Source organism: Canis lupus, chromosome 12 (genome assembly GCF_011100685.1).
Source record: "Canis lupus familiaris isolate Mischka breed German Shepherd chromosome 12, alternate assembly UU_Cfam_GSD_1.0, whole genome shotgun sequence".
Classification (NCBI taxonomy): Eukaryota; Metazoa; Chordata; class Mammalia; order Carnivora; family Canidae; genus Canis; species Canis lupus.
Genome location: NC_049233.1, coordinates 28,818,949 through 28,835,317, shown reverse-complemented (window position 1 = coordinate 28,835,317; position 16,369 = coordinate 28,818,949). Strand labels below are relative to the sequence as shown.

Sequence of the window (16,369 nt, the reverse complement as noted above, 5' to 3'; positions counted from 1 at the left end):
AAAAAAAACCAGAAAACTGGTAGCATGTATTCCATAGGTCATTGAACAAAGTTTGGGATATTCTGTCCAAGAAATAAAGTAAAGCTAATGGTCTAATAAATATTGGCTTAATTGACAAAATACAACCCAATAAAGGAGAGACATTTCAGAGAGTTATAGGAAATCATTTTGAGAGGAATAAGAAAAGAATATTAATCTGTATTTTATTTCCTCTTGGCTTTTCCACTGAAATATTTTATTTCCATTATCTGTCTTTTCTTTATCTTACATGTATTTAATCAGATCCTTTGTTCCTCTATATATTATCATCTCTCTTTACCACTAAAAATAACACCTTAAACATTTTCATCACAATTATTTACATCCCTCTTGCCCTCCATGTTACAAAAATATTTACTGTTTCCTACTACCTTAATATTTATTAACAAACAATAATTTCATACAAAAATATGAGTATACATTGGATATTCCAGGAACATGGTATATCTTTCCCCTCTCTTCATACTTAAAACAGCTGAGCTCTTTGACCAGACTGATAGTTAGACACCTTGAGCAGCTAAAATGAATTCAGTCTTAGCTTCCCTATCTCAACAGAAGCAATTTATACAGATTATCTTGCTTTGTGAGTTAGGAAGCATTTGTAAATAAGCAGAGGGACAACAGAACAATAACCAGAAAATAGCAGCTACTTCCTCAGTATAAACACTTTGACTATTTAAGGAACGTCAAAATTATATCAACCTACTTAGTGTTCTTATTCTCCTTTGCCATAGTCAACTAAGTTCTGAATTTAAGGACTAAAGGCTCTCAGTGGGAGTATGCTCAGTGATACCAGTGAAGAGAGAGGCCAGATCCATGACCCTAAGAAAAGGACTGATATCCTGACTCTCGAACTTTCTTGGCCCAATTTTTCCTTCCATTCACTGAAGGATACCACATTTAGGACACTGAGTTAGCAAGGGAAAATACTGGATGCAAGAGAGGCCAGAGGAGAGAAACATGAGTTAAAATAAAATGTTCACATCTTGAGGATATTAAAATCTCTGGAGGATAGAAAGGTCATATAGAATTAGATAACTGTAGCTAAAATAAGTGAAAAGAATCCAGAGTAGAGCACATAGATATACATACATACCAAGACTACAACTAAAAAACATACTATTCAATTAATAATGTATGTGGAAAATTGGAAAGAAAGTGATAATCCAAATTATGGAAATTTAGAATGCTTTATGAAAGAAGTAGTTTAAAGTAGAGAAAAGAATAAATAAAGGGGAATCTGCTTTTATCTTCATGTACATACATGACCTCACCCTAAATTTATCCTGGTTTTATGAAATATTAATTGCCCATGAAACTGTCTCTGATGCAAATTTTAGGAAAACAGTAATTATCTGTGCTTACTATACACTTTAACCTGCTTCACTTTTCTCTTGAAATATCATATATCTAAGTCTTTATGTCCTGTCCTTTACCACCAAAAGATGAACCTCATGAGGGGGGAAAAACAAAAACAAAATCTTACTCACTGAATGTGCACTGTGGCTAGAAAAATAACTATCTACAGTAGAAGCTCAAGGATTATTTATTGAAGAACTTAATGGATGAATTAGTTAATGAATCATGATGAATAAAGATGAGTAACTTGGAGAATAGATCAAGGAGACCTAACATGTGAATGATAGCAGCTCTAGAAAGAGTAAAAAGAACATACAGAGGAGAAGCAATAATTAATCAAGTTACATAATATATTTCTCTGAGCTGGAGCAAAGGTTGAGTCTGAGTTAAAAACACTCTCTATCCAAGCTAGATTGATGAGAAAAACACATAGTGAAATATCTATCAAGCTTTAAGGCAGGAAAAAACAATTTACCTACAAAGGAAAAGTAATCAGCATGGCATCGCATAGTTTATTATCAACACTAGTAGCTTCGGGACAGTGGTATAACATTTATAGCTTTAGAAAGCATCTATAGACTACCAAGAGAAAATATTGCCTCCCCCAAATCTTACACATGACTACTATATATTGAGAGGTGAGAGAAATATTTATATTTATGCAGACAATCAAAAAACCTATCATCCAGGTGATCTATCAGAAGAAGATTAACTGGAAAAATATTCTTTCTAAATATAAAATGGACTAGAATAGAAATTTTAAAAAGGGAATATGGATTAAAAATGAAGATTAAAATGTGTGCGTGTGTATATGTGAATGTATACACATTCGTGTACATATATTCAGATAGGTAAATCTAAATAGATAATGATGAAATATAAAATAGGTGCTAAAATAGGGCTCCTGAAGCAGATGGGACATCCAGTGGAGGAAATTGTATTTAAGGTCTAGAACTAAAAAAATTAAATTATGTGAGGAAGCCCCCAGGATTTGTTAGTGGAGAGGAAAGTAGACATCATGAAAAAGAAATATGGATTTCCACAGGGAAAATTATGTATCCAGATTGGTGAAACAATTAACTTTTGTTGCCCCCCACCCAAAAAAAGGTAAAGATTATGTGATTGGCTATACATCAAGGAAATAGGTTACCAGTAATGGAATGTAAATGTTTGGGAGAGCCTTCCTTTTTTAAATTTTTTAATTTTTTTTTTTATTTTTTGGCCGGGGGATTGCTTTCTGCACTGTGAAGAGAAGTGTAATAAATAGCAGTTTAAACCAGAAGAAATGGGCAGCCCAGGTGGCTCAGTAGTTTAGTGCTGCCTTCAGCCCAGGGCCTGATCCTGGAGAACCAGGATCAAGTCCCACGTCAGGCTCCCTGCATGGAGCCTGCTTCTCCCTCTGCCTGTGTCTGTGCCTCTCTCTCTCTCTCTCTCTCTGTGTGTGTGTGTGTGTCTCTCATGAATAAATAAATAAAAATCTTTAAAAAAATAAACCAGAAGAAAAGAAAAAATATAAGAATATATTAAATATGAGAATATATTAAGAGTATGAAGAGAAGTACCAAATAATAATTGACACTTTAGATTCCTTCCTGTTAATAAATGTCAGCAAGATTTCAAGTCTTATTCATTCTGCCTTCTGAATATCTCTTCTACTTTCTTATTCTCTATACTGTTGTAGTGTGCATCTCATTTCTCCTGTATTGCTCTATAGTCCTGTATTAGTTTCCAAACTAACGGTTTTCCACAAATTCAACTTCTATTCTCCTGCAAGACTAATTTCAACAGATCTAGGCATACTGCTACAAATTTCAATTTTTTACTTACTTTCATCATACTTCAGGATGAAATCCAGATAATTTATATGTTATATTCACTGAGGCTGCTGCAGTGGAGGCATATAGCTGTCTGATATGGAGTTAAGCAAAACTGGAGTTAAATATGAATATGCATTAAATGGCTTTAATTGCCTGATAAAGGCATTTAACTGCAGTCATGATGACTACTTGCACTCATTCATGTAAAGTAATATACGTTGAACTTGGAAATGTATGAGATGGAAAAAAGGAAGGGAGGAAGAGAGAGGCAAAAGAGGAAGGAAGGAAAAAGAAAAGAGAAAGGAAAACAGAAATATCTGTGAAACCCTCAAAGAATATTTCTCTCCGAAAAGGAGAATTTATCTCAAGGATGGAAATGAGTACCAGTGCCTGGTATTTTCCTGATTGTTCAGAGAGCTATATATAAACCAAAAGGACCAAAGTATACTTACCTGTGCTCTGAGAATCTTCTCGATGCATGGATCTCTAAAGAGGTAGAACGATTTGATAGCTACTTTATGGGAAAAGTTTGAGTAAGACAGGTTATAAGTGAAGTCAGCAAAGCCATGGGCAGTGGAAGGCTGATGAGCAGCCTTTACTGACAGTGGTATCAGGTATGCCTGGTAGAAAGTTTGGCATGGTTAGGGCAGAATAGATGTGGAGGTATGAGCAGGAAAGTTGCCCCAGTGATCTGGGAAGAGTGGCAGCTGTTTCAGTAAAGCCAGCATGAAAGGTTAGTGTTGCAGTTCAGGCCCTGGAGAATTGGAGTTTGTGAAATGATCACAGCAAGAAGTAGAGGCTCGAGGAGCACCATGGATTCACACGATACCACATATACCAGCATATGGAAGACAATAGACAGAAAGAGCATTTTTTAAGGTAAGCAGATGAAGAATTTACCTTGATTTCAGATCTGAAGGTTTCAAATCTGACACTTCCTTGTCTCTCTGAAGCAACTAAATCTGTTTGTTTTTTGCCTTTAGTGAATTATTTATGTTAATCATAGTCTTCAATATAATGACATATTACCATTGATTCAAACAAGGCCTCTTTCATCTTTTATGATTGGTTGATTATTTTCTTTCATTCCCATTCCTTATTTCTAGTTTCCTGATTTTCATCTTAAGTCCTTGATGCTTCTGAATATTGGAAACTTATAAATTCATCCATTATCTCTTTCTCCTCTCATTTCTTGCTACTCTTATTTATTTGCTTTGAGTTCTCATCACGGAGAACTACTTGCAATTAGTTGCCTGAGAATAGAATGTTTCATGTCAGTTAAAGAGTAATAGGAAGAATAAAATCTATACTTTATGTATCGACTTTAACAAAAAGCTAAGCTGGCACTAAATCAGTTAAATAAATATATATTTTTAAGTATACAATGAGAATTTGATTCATTAACATGAAACTTTTAATAACCAAGGTTTCTTCTTTTGTATATTTTTTTATTGGAGTTCGATTTGCCAACATATAGCATACCACCCAGTGCTCATCCCGTTAAGTGCCCCACTCAGTGCCCATCACCCAGTCACCCCAAACCCCCATCCACCTCCCCTTCCACTACCCCTTTCATTTCCCAGAGTTAAGAGTCTCTCATGTTCTCTCACCCTCACTGATGTTTTCCACTCATTTTCTCTCCTTTCCCCTTTATTCCCTTTCACTATTTTTTTTATATTCCCTGTATTAATGAAACAATATAATGTTTGTCCTTCTCCAATTGACTTACTTAACTCAGGATAGTACCCTCCAGGTCCATCCACATCAAAGCAAATGGTGGGTATTTGTCATTTCTAATGGCTAGGTAATATTCCATGCATACATAGACCACGTCTTCTCTATCCATTCATCTTTCGAAGGACACTGAGGTTCGTTTCACAGTTTGGCTATTGTGGACATTGCTGTTATAAACATTGGGGTGCAGGTGTCTCGGTCTTTCACTGCATCTGTATCTTTGGAATAAATCCCCAGCAGTGCAATTGCTGGGTCATAAGGTAGCTCTATTTTTAACTCTTTGCAGAACCTCCACACAGTTTTCCAGAGAGGCTGTACCAATTCACATTCCCACCAACAGTGCAACAGTGGTCCCCTTTTCCAGATCCTCTCCAACATTTATTGCTTCCTGTCTTGTTAATTTTTCCCATTCTCACTGGTGTGAGGTGGTATCTCATTGTGGTTTTGATTTGTATTTCCCTGATGGCCCGTGATGCAGAGCATTTTCTCATGTGCTTGTTGGCCATGTCTATGTCTTCCTCTGTGAAATTTCTGTTCAAGTCTTTTGCCCATTTCATGATTGGATTGTTTGTTTCTTCGGTGTTGAGTTTAATAAGCTTTCATAGATATTGGATACTAGCGCTTTATCGATATGTCATTTGCAATATCTTCTCCCATTCTGTAGGTTGTCTTAGTTTTGTTGACTGTTTCGTTTGCTGTGCAGAAGCTTTTTATCCTGATTAAGTTCCAATAGTTCATTTTTGCTTTTGTTTCCCTTGCCTTCATAGCTGTATCTTGCAAGAAGTTGTTGTGGCCAAGTTCAAAAAGGGTGTTGCCAGTGTTCTCTTCTCAGATTTTGATGGATTCTTGTCTCACATTTAGATCTTTCATCCATTTTGAGTTTATCTTTGTGTATGGTGTAAGAGAATGGTCTAGTTTCATTCTTCTGCATGTGGCTGTCCAATTTTTCCCAGCACCATTTATTGAAGAGACTGTCTTTTTTCCAATGGATAGTCTTTCCTGCATTGTCAAATATCAGTTGACCATAGAGTTGAGGCCCATTTCTGAGTTCTCTATTCTCTTCCATTGATCTGTCTGTTTTTGTGCCAGTATCACACTGTCTTGATGATCACAGCTTTGTAATACAACTTGATATCCGGCATTGTGATGCCCCCGGCTCTGGTTTTCTTTTTCAATATACCCCTGGCTATTCAGGGTCTTTTCTGATTCCACACAAATCTTAAGATTATTTGTTCCAACTCTTTGAAGAAAGTCCAAGGTATTTTGATAGGGATTGCATTGAACGTGCTACATTGCCCTGGGTAGCATAGGCATTTTCACAATATTAGTTCTGCCAATCCATGAGCATGGAATATTTTTCCATCTCTTTGTGTCTTCCTCCATTTCTTTCAGAAGTGTTCTGTAGTTTTTAGGGTATACATCCTTTACCTGTTTGATTAGGTTTATTCCTAGGTATCTTATGTTTGGGTGAAATTGTAAATGGAATTGACTCCTTAATTTCTCATTCTTCAGTCTCATTGTTAGTGTATAGAAATGCCACTGATTTCTGGGCATTGATTTTGTATCCTGCCACATTTCTGAATTGCTGTATGAATTCTAGCAGTCTTGGAGTGGAGTCTTTGGGGTTTTCTCTGTGGAGTATCATGTCATTGGCAAAGAGGGAGAGTTTGACTTCTTCTTTGCCAATTTGAATGCCTCTTATTTCTTTTTGTTGTCTGATTGCTGAGGCTAGGACTTCTAGTACTATGTTGAATAGCAGTGGTGAGAGTGAATGTCCCTGTCATGTTCCTGATCTTAGGGGAAAGGCTCCCAGTGTTTCCCCATTGAGAATGATATTTGCTGTGGGTTTTTGTAGATGGCTTTTAAGATATTGAGGAATGTTCCCTTTATCCCTACACTCTGAAGAGTTTTGATCAGGAATGGATGCTGTATTTCGTCAAATTCTTTCTCTGCATCTATTGAGAGGATCATATGGTTCTTGTTTTTTCTCTTGTTGATATAATCTACTACATTGATTGTTTTATGAGTGTTGAACCAACCTTGCATCCCAGGGATAAATCCCACTTGGTCATGGTCAATAATCTTCTTAATGTACTATTGGATCCTATTGGCTAGTATCATGTTGAGAATTTTTGCATCTGTATTCAGCAGGGATATTGGTCTATAATCCTCCTTTTTGGTGGGGTCATTTTGTCTGGTTTTGGAATTAAGGTGATGCTGGCTTCATAAAATGAGTTTGGAAATATTCCCTCCCTTTCTATTCTTCAAAACAGCTTTAGTAGAATAGGTATTATTTCTTCTGTAAACATTTGATAGAATTCCCCTGGGAATTCTGGCCCTGGAGTTTTGTGTCTTGGGAGGTTTTTGATGACTCCTTCAATTTCCTCCCCAGTTATCGGCCTGTTCTGGTTTTCTATTTCTTCCTGTTCCAGTTTTGGTAATTTGTGGTTTTCCAGAAATGCATACATTTCTTCTATATTGCCTAATTTATTGGGGTATAGCTGCTTATAATACATTTTTAAAATTGTTTGTATTTCCTTGGTATTGGTTGTGATTTCTCCTCTTTAATTCATGATTTTATTAATTTGAGTCTTCTCTTTCCTTTTAATAAGGCTGGCTAATGGTTTATCTATCTTATTAATTCTTTCAGAAAACCAACTCCTGGTTTTGTTAATCTGTTCTACAGTTCTTCTGGTCTCTATTTCATTGAGTTCTGCTCGAATCTTTATTAACTCTTTTCTTCTGCTTGGTGTATGTTTTATTTGATGTTCTTTCTCCAGTTCCTTTAGGTGCAAGATTAGTTTGTGTATCTGAGTTTTTTCCAATTTTTTGAGGAAATCTTCAATTGTGATGTATTTCCCTCTCAGGACTGCTTTTGTTGTATCCCAAAGATTTTGAATGACTGTACCTTCATTTTCATTAGTTTCCATGAATCTTTTTAACTATTCTTTAATATCCTGGTTGACCCATTCATCTTTTAATAGGATGCTCTTTAACCTCCACGTGTTTGAGTTTCTTCCAAATTTCTTCTTGTGATCAAGTTCTAGTTTCAAAGCATTGTGGTCTGAAGATATGCAGAGAACAATCCCAATCTTCTGGTATCAGTTGAGACCTGTTTTGTGACCCAGTATGTGGTCTATTCTGGAGAAAGTTCCATGTGCACTTGAGATGAATATGTATTCAGTTTCGTTCAGATGCAAAGTTCTGTATATATCTATGAAATCCATCTGATCCAGTGTGTCATTTAAAGCTCTGGTTTCTTTGATGATGTTGTGCTTAGAATATCTGTCATTTGCAGAAAGTGCCATGTTGAAGTCTCCTACTATTAGTGTCTTATTATCTAAGTATGTCTTTACTTTGGTTATTAATTGATTGACACACTTGGTAGCTCCCACATTAGGGGCATAAATATTCATGATTGTTAGTTCTTCTAGTTGGATACATCCTATAAGTATGATATCGTGTCTCTCTTAATCTCTTACTATAGTCTTTGGGATAAACTTTAATTTATCTGATATGAGGATTGCTACCCCAGCTTTCTTTTGAGGACCATTTGACCTTTCATTTTGAAGACCATTTGACCTTCATTTGAGGATCATTTTTGAGGACCATTCAACCTTTCATTTTCATACTGGAGGTGTCCTTAGGTCTCAAATGAGTCTCCTATAGACAGCAAATAGATGAGTCTTGCTTTTTTTTTTTTTTTTTTTTTTTAATCCAGTCTGAAACCCTGCATCTTTTGATGGGAGCATTTAGCCTATTCATGCTCAGAGTTACTATTGAAAGATATGAATTTAGCGTCATCATAATACCTATTCAGTCCCTGTTTTGTGGATTATTTCTTTGGGCTTTGTTTTTTACAGGTCCCCCTTAATATTTCTCACAGCTGGTTTGGTGGTCACATATTCTTTCAGCTTCTGCCTATCTTGGAAGATTTTTAACTCTCCTTCTCTCCTGAATGAGAGCCTTGCTGGAAAGAGTATTCTTGGCTACATATTCTTCTCATTTAGTACCCTGAATATACCCTTCCAGCCCTTTCTGGCCTGCCATGTCTCTGTGGAGGGGTCTGCTGTTAATCTAATATCTCTCCCCATATAAGTTAGGGATCTCTTATCTCTTGCTGCTCTAAGAGATTTTCTCTTTTATCTCTCCCCATATAAGTTAGGGATCTCTTATCTCTTGCTGCTCTAAGGGATTTTCTCTTTTATCTTTGGAATTTGCAAGTTTCACTATTAAATGTCGAGGTGTTGAATGGTTTTTATTGATTTGGGGGCAGACCTCTCTATCTCCTGGATCTGAATGCCTGTTTCCCTCCCTAAATTAGGGAGGTTCTCAGCTATGATTTGTTCAAATATGCTTTCTGATCCTCTGTCCCTCTTGGCACTCTCTGGAACCCCAATTATATGTAGATTTTTCTTTCTGAGGCTATCGTTTATTCCCCTTCACATTTCCTCATAGTCTTTTAATTGTATTTCTCTTTTTTCCTCAGCTTCCTTCCTTGCCATGAACTTGTCTTCTATGTCACTCACTCTTTCTTCTACCTCAGTAACCCTCATCATTAGGACCTCCAGTTTGGATTGCATCTCATTTAATTGATTTTTAATTTTGCCCTGATTAGATCTAAATTCTGCAGTCATGAAGTCTCTTGAGTCCTTTATGCTTTTTTCTAGAGCCACTAGTAGCTTTATGATTGTGCTTCTTGGGAACCCTGGGTGGTGCAGCGGTTTAGCGCCTGCCTTTGGCCCAGGGCGTGATCCTGGAGACCCGGGATTGAATCCCACGTCGGGCTCCCGGTGCATGGAGCCTGCTTCTCCCTCTGCCTATGTCTTTGCCTCTCTCTCTCTCTGTGTGTGACTATCATAAATAAATAAAAATTTTTAAAAAATGATTGTGCTTCTGAATTGACTGTCTGACATTGAATTGTAATCCAAATTCTGTAACTCTGTGGCAGAGAGTACTGTTTCTGATTCTTTCTTTTGTGGTGAGTTCTTCTTTCTAGTCATTTTGCTCAGTGCAGAGTAGTTGTATGAGTGGGCTTCATCAAGAATATCAACCACAGGCTTCTTCAGACTGCTTCTTGTGGAGCCACTCAGCAACCAACATGTCTAATGGAAACAATAACATGCTCCCCAGCAACCTGCCACAGTTACAGAATCTGATCAAGCGGGATCCGCCAGTTTACATTGAGGAGTTTCTACAGCAGTATAATCACTACAAATCCAATGTGGAGATTTTCAAATTACAACCAAATAAACCTAGCAAAGAACTGGAAGAGCTAGTGATGTTTATGTCACAGATTGGTCACTGCTACCCAGAACATTTAAGTAACTTTCCTCAAGAGCTGAAAGATCTTCTCTCCTACAATCACACTGTCTTGGATCCAGATCTTCGAATGACATTTTGCAAAGCTTTGATCTTGCTGAGAAATAAGAATCTCATCAATCCATCAAGTTTGCTAGAACTCTTCTTTGAACTTCTGCATTGCCATGATAAACTTCTGCGAGAGACTTTATACACACATATTGTCACTGATATCAAGAATATAAATGCAAAACACAAGAACAATAAAGTGAATATTGTGTTGCAGAATTTCATGTACACCATGTTAAGAGACAGCAATGCAACTGTAGCCAAGATATCTTTGGATGTGGTGATTGAACTTTCTTCTGAAACATCTGGAATGATGCCAAAACTGTCAATGTGATCACTACTGCATGTTTCTCTAAGGTCACCAAGATATTAGTTGCTGCTTTGACATTTTTCCTTGGGAAAGATGAAGAGAAGAAAGAGGACAGCGACTCAGAATCAGAGGATGAAGGACCAACAGCAAGAGACCTGCTAGTGCAATATGCCATGGGGAAGAAAAGCTCCAAACACAAGAAAAGGTTGGAAAAGGCTATGAAAGTGCTCAAGAAACAAAAAAAGAAGAAGAAACCAGAGGTGTTTAACTTTTCAGCTATTCATTTGATTCATGATCCCCAAGATTTTGCAGAAAAATTACTAAAACAACTAGAGAGCTCTACAAAGAGGTTTGAGGTGAAAATGATGCTCATGAACCTCATCTCCAGATTGGTGGGAATTCATGAGCTTTTTCTCTTCAACTTCTATCCCTTTGTACAAAGATTTCTGCAACCTCACCAAAGAGAAGTAACAAAGATCCTTCTGTTTCCTGCCCAAGCATCTCATCACTTAGTACCCCCAGAGATAATTCAGTCAGTGCTCATGACTGTGGCCAACAATTCTGTCACCAACAAGAACTCTGGGGAGGTCATGACAGTAGGAATCAATGCTATAAAAGAGATAACAGCTCGATATCCTCTAGCCATTACTGAAGAACTTCTCCAAGACCTAGCTCAGTATAAAACACACAGAGATAAGAATGTGATGATGTCTGCTAGAACTTTGATTCAGCTCTTCCGAACACTGAATCCTAAGATGTTGCAAAACTAATTCCGGGGTAAGCCTACAGAGGCCTCCATAGAAGCAAGAGTGCAAGAATATGGAGAATTAGATGCTAAAGATTACATTCCAGAAGCATAAGTTCTAGAAGTTGGAAAAGAAGAGAATACTGAAAATGTTGAAGATGGGTGGGAAAGTACCAGTCTCAGTGAGGAGGCAGATGCTGATGGTGAGTGGGTTGATGTGCATCATTCTTCTGATGAAGAGTAGTAAGAAATATTCAAGAAGCTCAACAGGATGCCCATGGAGGAGCAGAAAGCCAAAGCTGCAGCCATTAGCACGAGCCAAGTTCTAACTTAAGAAGACTTCCAGAAAATCTGCATAGCCCAAATGAGGAAAGAACTCGACACTACCCCAGGGAAAGCCCAAAAGAGAAAATACATTGAAATAGATAGTGATGAGGAGCCTAGGGGTGAGTTACTTTCTCTTCGGGACATTGAACGCCTTCATAAAAAGCCAAAATCTGACAAGGAGACAAGATTAGCAACAGCAGTGGCTGGAAAGACAGACCGAAAAGAATTTGTGAGGAAGAAAACCAAAATGAACCCATTTTCCAGTTCCACAAATAAAGGGAAGAAAAAACAGAAGAACTTTATGATGATGCGATATAGCCACAACGTTCGGTCAAAAGACAAGCGTTCCTTCCGAGAAAAGCAGCTGGCACTACCAGATGCACTTTTGAAAAAGAGAAAAAAATGAAGTAACCTCCAAGCAAGTCTTCCATTCCAAGAAGAATGCTAAATTTGTATCATTATTTTGAAAATTAATCAAGATGTTTACATTAAAAAGTCCTGAAGTACCATATTGTGAAAAACACAGTAAATTTGGTAGCAATTAAAAAAAAAAAAAAAGAATATCAACCACAACTTAAGTAAATTTCGCCCTAGACGATTCCTCTGGTTCTATGTACTGTAAATCCATCGACCTCCCCTGGAGCTTTCCAGCGCTGCTGGTTCAAGAATTTGCTCTTCCCCTCTCCTTCTGGGGGAGGGGATGCTATGCTGACTCTCAGGTGTATGCACCTGGGGGAGATGCCCCGCCCTCCACCAGGTGCCGGGCTCAGTGGGAGCTGTTTACCCCGTGAGGCCTCTGCTCCCTGGCAGCCTGCCTCTTCCAGGCACAAGGTGACACAAGGAGGAACAACAACACTGGTGGCAGCCAGCTCTCCAGCTCTGGAGTCAGCTCCCACAGTAACTACTGCAGCTCCCAGTCCACACTGGCCTAGATGCTCCGGGGGCAGGGTGCACTGACCCGCACAGCTTGGGGGCACAATCAGGGGCAAAAGCATCCTCACTGTCCTGTGCCCTCCACACCTCCACCTGTCCCGGGGTGGAGCACAGGATCCTGGGCTGGGTCCCCCGGCGCCCTGTGATCTGGTGCTTGTGCTGCTGAAATCGCACTCCTGGGGCCGTGGCTCCTGATGGGCACAGCCCCCTCCTCCCAGAGCTCCTGCCTGACCCACGGGCTTCTCCCCAAGGCCCCGCCAGGTGCGCGCTCCAGCCCTTTACTGAGCTCGCCCCGGTGTGTGCGGTGTGTGGTGCGCTTTCCTCTGGGAGCACTTCCTCTGTTAATGACCTCGGGAACCTGGAGGCCCCACTGCTCCTCCTGCAGTTCTGCCTGGTTCCCCTGCTAAGCGCCTTCTGTCCGGGAAGAATCTGGTGTGGATTTTTTAAAGTTCCCGCTTCTCCGGGGCTGGGTTCTCCTCTCTCAGAGGCTCTCGCAGCAGCCTTAGCCCGGCCTTCACGGGCCTCTCCCCAACTGGATTTTTTTTTTTTTTTTTTCCTTTCCTCCTTCCTACCTTGTTAGAAGCGAAAACCCTTCTCTCTGTAGCGTTCCAGCTTGTTCTCTCTTTAAATCTCAGGTCAAATTCGTAGGTTTTCAGCATGGTTTGAAAGTTATCTAGGGGGGATCCCTGGGTGGCGCAGCGGTTTAGCGCCTGCCTTTGGCCCAGGGCAGGATCCTGGAGACCCCGGATCGAGTCCCATGTCGGCTCCCGATGGATGGAGCCTGCTTCTCCCTCTGCCTATGTCTCTGCCTCTCTCTCTCTGTGACTATCATAAATAAATAAAAATTAAAAAAAAAAAAAAGAAGTTATCTAGGTAAGTTGGTGGGGCCGGTGAGTGGAGGACCCTACCTCTCCTCCATCTTGCCAGCCTTCTCTCCCAATGACCAAGGTTTATGAAGAAGAATGGACAATTTGGACAGGGATTGGTTTCTTTTTTATAAGGTCCTTGGATTATTGATAGTATGGGAACAGTGGCAATAGGCTAGAGTGATGGACTAGAATGATCTCTTCCATTAGCAGTTGTCTCCTTTCTGTAGGTACTTTGGAATATCATAGGGGAAATACGGATATAAATGTATATATTATGTCTGATTATTTTCTTCAGGATAAATTCCTAGAAATAGAATTTTGTGTCAACTGATACAACATGTTTATTTTCATTTTCAAATATGAGTTTGGTGGTAACTATTTTTTTTTTTTTTGTAAATTTTGAGACTTTTGTATCCAAATTCTGATTATTTTTGATAACTGATAGGTAACTAGTGTACATTTTCTTAGGCTTAAGACTTATATATCACGAGAATCAACTCTTTCATAGGAATTTGAATTATTCATCCATATAAATAAATAAGCCCAGCATCATTTAGTTAGTTCCACCAAATTTTTGTTCTATTTAGCTATTCTTATTTTCATTCGATTTTGGCAATCTATATTTTGACATAAACTTTTTAGCATATTTGTACTGAGGGTATGTAGTGTTCTTAGCTTCCATTTGTCCTCATATTCCCTTTTGCATTTTTATTTTTGTGTATTTGTGTTCCTTCTCTTGATTTCTTAATTACACATTCCAGAAAAAAATATCTATCTCATGATCTTTTTAAATAAATGACTCTGGCCTTAATTGTAGTACTTTTCTCTTGATGTGAAATGTAGTCAGTGTAATTTTGTACCAAGTCTTCATTTAAAATTATTGGGTACTGTATATGGCCTAAAAAAGCTTTTTAAGAAAAATCAGCCTATTGTAATGTCATACAGAATGTAGAAGTAGGACAGTATAGTTTATCACAGTTGAAATATGAATGAAGAAAAGGTGGAAAAACTAAATATAATAAAATTCACAGAATTTTTTAAATTGTCAAAGATTAGCTATCACGTTATGATAATCGCACAGACCGATTCATAAAATGCGTCTTTGTCCTTATCAAACTGTTCAAATATTCCGATTCACTGGGTTTTAAGTGTTCATTTTTTGTATTTTCTTTTTCTTCCACTTTTTGCTATATATTCTCAAATATGAACTGTATACAACTTTTGACTTTTTTAAGGGGGAGTGAGGTGATAATTCTGGCTTTGTTGTTTATATTGAACATATTTTATTTCTATCTCCTTTTATTTCAAAACACTTCTTTCTAAACTCATTTGGCTCCATTTTAATTTTTCTTAGTCACTAAATCATCTTATTTACATACTATTTCACAATATTATTTTCTATATTGTATTTCATAAAAAGTCTTATCTAACTTATTGAGCTGATCTGTTGACGCTACTTGAAATTTCTCTTATGTGTTTTCCCCTTACCTTTAGCATCTTTCATCTTTACTTGAACTTTTGTAATAGAATTTCTCAAAGTATCCGTATTATTCTAGAGTTTGTTTTTATGTATTTTTCTTTGTTTGTGCTTTTTCTGGTTTAAATTCTTAAGTGGAAAGAATGCAATTCAAGCCTTTGCTCTCCCTGGCTGCAGACTAAGTTGTTAGGGTATCATTTGGATGACATTCAGGATCTCCTCTTAAATTTCAAACCATAAGGAGGAGTGGAGGCATGGAGGGTTGATAGCCTGTAACTCAACAGGAAAATTTTCTCCTATGGGTTTCCTCTGGCTTTGGGTTAAATCTCCCTGGACCAAATATTATAGATGGTATTTTAGGGCTTCTTTCTTAGTATATTGTGAGAGTACTAACACTTTGGCACAATTTTTCATAATTAATAAGTTCTACTTAGCTTAGAAATATTTTTCTCAGAGTTACTACTTCCTAATCTTCATTTAGCAACTTGTTAATCTGATCTCATGAATGACTGAATATTAGTTCTTCATTTAAGCTCTAATCCTTCTCTTTGGAAACCATACTCCAGAATAATGTAAGTCCAAATACCACAGTTTGATTCATTCCCCCTAAAAGGAGAATTGAGACATGACAAGTATCACTCACCAAAATTTGAGGATATTTTGATGCTTTCTTATTCCTGCTACTCCTTACCCCTACTAGGGAAGTCTCTGTGATACCTTTCACAACAAAGTGCTACTTGGTGTCGTTTCTGGGTTTCTATATAGGTCCTCAAAATGAGAGAAGTAAAGTCAACATTTCCTAACAGGTTTTATTAATGGAGTAGCAAATACAATACATTTAAAGTTAAGACCATACTGGGAAGCCTGGGTGGCTCAGTGGTTGAGCATCTGCCTTTGGCTCAGGGTGTGAGTCCCACATCAAGTTCCCTGCATGGAGCCTGCTTCTCCCTCTGCCTGTGTCTCTGCCTCTCTCTCTCTCTCTCTCTCTCTCTCTCTGTCTCTCATGAATAAACAAAATCTTTTTAAAATATAATAAAAAATAAAGTTAAGACCATACTTAATTTTAATAATAGCCCTAAAACTAGTGATATAACCAAAGTAAATCTCTTAACTTCTCTGAGTTTATTCCTTCATGTAATACAATGGTAACAATATGTATCACACAGGTTTTATAATGGCTGAATGAGAAAATATGAAAATTGTGTGAAAGTAACCTAGTGGCTGGCACATAGTAGGTTCTAAAAAATAGATGTTATTCTTGACATAAATGAAGGAATGATTTAATTCTATAAAGTGAAAGTGCCAAGCTGCGCCTTGAAGAGCAGGAAAAGAGAATTACTAAAGCATTTTACTGATGCTATTTCAGTTAAACTGTGTCAATGTGGCCTT

At 37.9% G+C, this 16,369-nt stretch overlaps 1 protein-coding gene and 1 pseudogene across 1 annotated transcript in view; both read left to right on the top strand.

Annotated features, from left to right (window-relative positions):
* EYS (eyes shut homolog) overlaps window positions 1-16,369 on the top strand; it is a 1,532,152-nt gene that overhangs the window by 101,306 nt on the left and 1,414,477 nt on the right. The window lies entirely within an intron of this gene.
* LOC100683592 lies at window positions 10,051-12,107 on the top strand (annotated as a pseudogene).